This window comes from Dipodomys merriami, unplaced genomic scaffold (genome assembly GCF_024711535.1).
Source record: "Dipodomys merriami isolate MVZ:Mamm:240054 unplaced genomic scaffold, mDipMer1.0.p SCAF_360, whole genome shotgun sequence".
Lineage (NCBI taxonomy): Eukaryota > Metazoa > Chordata > Mammalia > Rodentia > Heteromyidae > Dipodomys > Dipodomys merriami.
This window is the reverse complement of record NW_027205160.1, coordinates 879,785-885,458: the sequence shown is the minus strand read 5'-3', so window position 1 is coordinate 885,458 and position 5,674 is coordinate 879,785. Positions and strand designations below refer to the sequence as shown.

The 5,674-nt window shown below is 47.1% G+C and overlaps 1 long non-coding RNA gene across 1 annotated transcript; it reads right to left on the bottom strand.

Moving 5' to 3' along the window:
• Positions 1-390: 390 nt before the first annotated feature.
• Positions 391-4,991, bottom strand: LOC138804404 (uncharacterized). Its single transcript, XR_011365236.1, has 2 exons — positions 4,824-4,991; positions 391-902 (listed from the first exon to the last, which is right to left on the bottom strand). It is a non-coding gene; the product is annotated as an uncharacterized lncRNA (long non-coding RNA).
• Between the last annotated feature and the right edge of the window lie 683 nt (positions 4,992-5,674).

Genomic DNA, 5,674 nt, shown 5'->3' with positions numbered 1-5,674 from the left:
GCCGGAGGCATTGCTCAGATGATATAACTTCTGTCTAGTAAGGGCATGGCCCTGACTTCAAAGCCTAGCATGCAAAGAAAAACAAAATGATGGCAGTCATGTCCTGACCCTTTCACTGTCTGTTACGCAGTGCTGGGCTGTGTGACCCCAATGGGCTGTGACTCACAGCCTGCCTCTGGGACTGGAAGCCTAGACTTCAATCTGGTGGCCTCATGCTCTTCCTTAGCGTTTTCTTCCAAAGCTGGCATTTTACCACTTGAACCACACTTCTACTTGAGCTGGCATTTTTGCTGCCAGATAGTAAAAAAGAAAAAAGAAAAAGAAAACCCAGAAGTACTTAGTCCTTAACAATGGTAAGAAAATAAAAATAACACTTTATTTAATCCATCATGCCATTTAAATGTAGTTTATCTACCCAGAAAACAAACACAAGTACTTCCCAGGTGAAAAAGGTGAACTATGTCCTTTGTCATGTAAATTTGTGTTCCCCCCCCACCACTACCACTGTCAACATAAGAAAAGGAGTGAGCGCTGGAGAATCATCCCATCAAATCAGACCAGGTGAAGACTAAGTTGCTGCTCCAGGCCCAGGACTAGAGAGAGGTGAATGCGGAAGGAACTCCATTTCATATTGCACATTGGCGTGAATGCAGTCTCAGAGAGTGAGCTTGGATGCCCTGCTGTTGAAACTCCAATAAGAAGAGGACAATGCAACTCCATTAGTCACCACCCTGCCTCTGGACATTTCCATCCTTTCATTAAAAATGAAGCTGGCAAAAGCAGAACTCTACCCCAAGAACAGTCACGATGTTATTTTCAAGCGCGTTCCTCCCTTGCTTTTCCTTCCGCGGGGCCCTGGACAGCCAGAATAGAGCTCCTCCCCATCAGGCTTCACAGTGGCCCTGTGGAGTGCACAGAGGTGTCCTGAGGAGCAGCGAGCAGGTGTGGGACCAGATCTCTTCTCCCAGCCTCCCTCTCCAGTCCCCTCTCCTTCCCATCTCCAACTGCATTCTAAATCCCAATGGCCTAAATTAGCCCTGGGGTACAGGTCACACCAAGAGCAGAGAGGGGGTACAGGTCACACCAAAAACAGAGAAGGGATACAAGTCACACTACCAAGAGCAGAGAGGGGATAGAGTCATACCAAGAGCAGAGAGGAGGTACAGGTTAAACACTGAGAATAGAGAGGGGTACAGGTCACACCACTGTGAGCAGAGAGCATCCTATGGGGAGGGGAGAAGATGGCACCCACCAAGGCTGATGAGCAGGAAACCAAACCACACTCCCGCAAACAACCACACACACACACCAAACAACCACACACACACACCCCAAACAATCATAAACATCCCAAACAACCACACACATCCCAAACAACTACACACATCCCAAACAACCACACACACCACAAACAACCACACACATCCCAAACCACACACTTCCCAAACAACTACACACACCCCAAACAACCACACATACCCCAACCACACACACCCCAAACAACCACACACACCAAACTCAGCAGCATTGCTGTTTTGAGACACATCTGCCTGGATAGTCTTCCATCTCCATGGACCAAGAGTGAGGCTAAGGCTTTGGGCCTAGTCAGGGCTTGGACCTCGACTGTCAATAAATAAGCCATATATGCTGCTCATCCGATGATGTCAATTCGCCAACACAATCACTGGGTGCATCTAAGGTTTGGGCTCAGTAGGATAACAGTGGGACAATACATCCTCAGCTACATGCTGGTGGCTGGCACCTATCATCTCAGCTACTTAGCAGGCTGACATTAGAAGGATCAAGGTTCTAGGACAGACCGGGCAGAAAGGTCCACAAGACACTGTTTCTGGGGGAGAAAAACAGTGCGGTGACATGGGCCCGGGAGTCCAACATCACCAGTGAACCTAGAGGAGGTGGATTCAGACACAGTCATACAACATTGGCAGAAAGCAAAGGAACCTAGAGGCAAGGTTCAAGTGGTAAAGCATCCGTATAACAAGTGCAAGGCTCTGAGTTTAAACCCTAGGATCACCAAAATTTTGAACAGCAAAAATGAGCAAAATGTGCTCATTTTAGGGCTTGTCCTGAGTCAAACCCCAGCATACAGGCTTGCATAACCCTCATTGCAACCTTGTGTGTGTTTACTTGACGTCTGAGAAAGAGTGGCTCCAAACCCAGAAACACTTTGCGATTCTACAGATGGAACTCAATCCCAGCTCCCTAAAAAGAGCTGTGGGTGAAGTGTGTCCTTTCTCCTCTGGACCAGGGTTGACATGGTCTCAAGGCCTGGCCCGGCCACATCTGTGACATTCACGGGTCAGTGAGTGTGGCCCTGTGTGTGCTCTCTCTACCTCTGTGGTTCAGACAGTTAACATGTCCTAGAATTCCAGGTTTTGAGCCAGGTGGCCTGATGTCCCCACCTGGCACATCAAGACACTTACATTTCAGTCTCATCACTTGTGGCCTGAAAATAGCAACACAGTCCAATGTATGGAAAAGAAGAAGGAAGAAAAAGATGGGAACGTCTCCCCCAAAGTTTCAAAGGCTCCTCAAGTTGACAACAGAAGGCAATAGGAGACTCAGCATGAGAATGTGGCACCCAAAATAAAGGCCTTTATCAAAAACTTCCCAGTGGATGGGGAAACTGAGTCTCCAAGAGGCAGACGGTGACCCTAGGCTCTTCCTGCCCAGGGGTAGGTAGAGATGTGGGCTGGAGCTTGAAGTATCTGTGCACCTGTTTTAACCCAGTCAGCACGTGGGTCAGGACACTGGTCCTCTTATACAACATCCTCCACTGCCTCCCCCAGTTTCCAAAAGGTAGGATGTATGCAGGGTGCACAAAGAATCGGCACGGAGAACAGGCAAATCCCTGGGAGCCCACAACACAGATGCTTCAATGTATATTATGTACATCCTGGAAAATCACACATGCTCTTGAAAGTGCAAAGTCAGACTTCCTCTTCCCTCCCTCTCACTTTCCCTCCTCACAGGCTAAGCCTTATGCAGAGGTGATAAAAATCAGCCTCAGGATCCAAACCAATGTCCTCAGTCCTGCAAACCCTTCCAGGAGGCAGGGTGGCAGAGCCAGGCTGCCAGTAGAACACACACACAGACACACACACACACACACACACAGACACACACACAGACACACACACAAACAGACACACACACAGACACACACACACACACACACACATACACACACACACACCGCTCATCCCAGAGATGGCTTATTGATGCAATTACATGGTTCAAAGCCAGTGGCACCTGACAGGGGAAGAAAAAGACAAAACCAGAAAGGGAGGGATGGCCCCAGCACTACTCCCTTGGGCCGGCTGTACAAGTGCCAAATGCCTTTTCCTTGTGAACCACAGAGGCAGGTGCGGGCCGGCAAGCAGACAGGACCACAGCCCTGGCAACAGGAGGAAGTGGTAGTTGAGGTTTCCCGATAGATCTCCTGATCCTCTCTGGACCTCAGGACCTCTCCTAGGCTCCCCAGTGCTTTCCCTCTCTGGTCTCTGCTTGGCCTGCTCAAGAGGGACAGACAGACAGAAGTTAAAAGAGCAAGATTAGTTTCCTTTCACCCCTAACCCATCTCCTCATCCCTGTCCAGGGGCAGGGAGTACAAAGGTGGACACACAGGGAATCAAGAGCTCCAGGCTGCTGCCATTGGATCAGTGGGAAACTGGGCTGTTTGCATTTCCAAGTGCTGAATGGCCGGCCACTGTGATGTCCATGTTGATAATTCCTGATGCTTTGTATTCCAGCAAATGTTTAATCCCTCACTGATCAATAATCCTCACTCGGCTGTTCTTTTTTCCCTTTTTTAAAGAACCAAATCCCTTTTTACTCTTCAAATCCTTGAATAAAATTAGGCTGCTTTAGCCCTGGATGCGTTATTCCTCAAAGAAGCTGTGTGGTTTCATAACCTCGGTTGGGGTATTTTTAAAGGGACTGCCTAGACACACTTGTTCTTGGTGTCACCTAACTTGTCTCTGCAATTGCTGTGTGTTATAAGCTGGTCTCCTCAGACACTGCTTTCAACACAGATCTACTTTTTTTTTCGCTCAAAAGAAGAAAATAATTCAAAGTGAAGTTATTTGCCCTAACTAAACCAGTGAGTCTAATCTTTGCATTCCTGGCTTACACTTAAGTCCTTCTGTACAACTTGATTTCTACCTTCCATCTATAATTTCTTTCCAAAACCATATTGAAAAGAAAACAGCTCCATTCCTAGGCCATCTTAAGAAGCTGTACTTCTTTCTTAGAGGCACGGCTGAATGTTTTGGAAAATGCACATGACACATGGAAAGAGACAACGGCTCTGTGCTCACAGGGGATGGGCTGGCAGGGGGGTCTCACAATCCACTCCAGGTCCACCAAAGTTCCACAAACAACGGCAACAGAAAGAAACTGCCTTTCATCTGTAGCAGCAACCAAAGCAGCAACTTTCACCAAAGCTAACCCAAGCCAGGAGTACATCCCACACACACCAACCACTTCCACAGTTAGCCCATAAGAGCCCAAGCAGCTCACCACAATATGTATTAGAAAAACACATAATTTGTGGTGGAGAAAGAAGAGTCTCTCATACAAAAAAGAAAAAAAGGGGGGGGGAAGCTCTTTCAAATGCAATTAACCAAAAGACATATTTCCCCTGTGTTTGTAAAGATCACTCTATGAGAAGCATAGTTTTTGTGTGAGAGGAGGGGGGGGTGGAGAGAAATGGGTTATCCCCACTAGTTAAGAAAGACAATTAAATTACTGGAGATTACCTTCATCATTAAGGAGAATGGGCTTTATTCATATTTACAGACCTAAGCAGACTTCAGTTTCCAGGTCACAAATGAATCTCTTCTCGTCTCAGATGCACATGTGGACACTGACATGGGCTGCTGTTGAGTTGATTGGATAATAATCTTATTCTCAAGCTCCTGCTGGAAAGAAGAGCTCCAGAGGAGGGCAGCAGGGGGAGGGGGAGATGGGTGAGGGAGGGAGGGAGGGAGGGAAGCGAGGAAGGAAGGAAGGAAGGGATAAAAAGAAGAATCCAATCATGTATTCTTCCTGGTTGGAATAAAAAAGTAACCCCAGTATCCTGGAAGGGTTTCAAACACAGGCGAACAGTGTGCAGGAGGGTGTGTTAACAGCATGCCTTACCGGTGTGGCCTGCCTGAGACACTCTTAATGAATATTACTTCCTTCCCATTGGCTGTTCCCGCTAGAAACCCAGACCCATCCCTCCTTTCAGAAGTCAGTAATTCAGCTCCAGCCAAAGTCCAGAAAACATGCTCACGCAGGGACAAGGCTCCACCACCGATCCATAACCTTTGTGTCCTACAGTCAACCTGACCAACAGTACATAGGAGTGAATTTTTTCTGCCTTGGGTTGTGTTCCCAGCTTTGTGTCGGTTCTAAACTGAAGGTCCATCAAAGAAAAGAAAAATAGACAGCTTTCTTTAGAGAGAACATGCTGTCCTAAATGCTGGGGAGAAAGAACTTTCTCAATCAGGCTTCCAAAACCAGATCTGAAACGTTGTCTATATCTTAAAATCCATCCAGGTGATTTTTTTTTTAAAAACTCTGTGCCAAAATAAAGTAAAATCCCCAATTAATATATGTCCTTTTGTGGACTGAAGCTTCATCTCCCTCTGAAATGTCACATACCAAT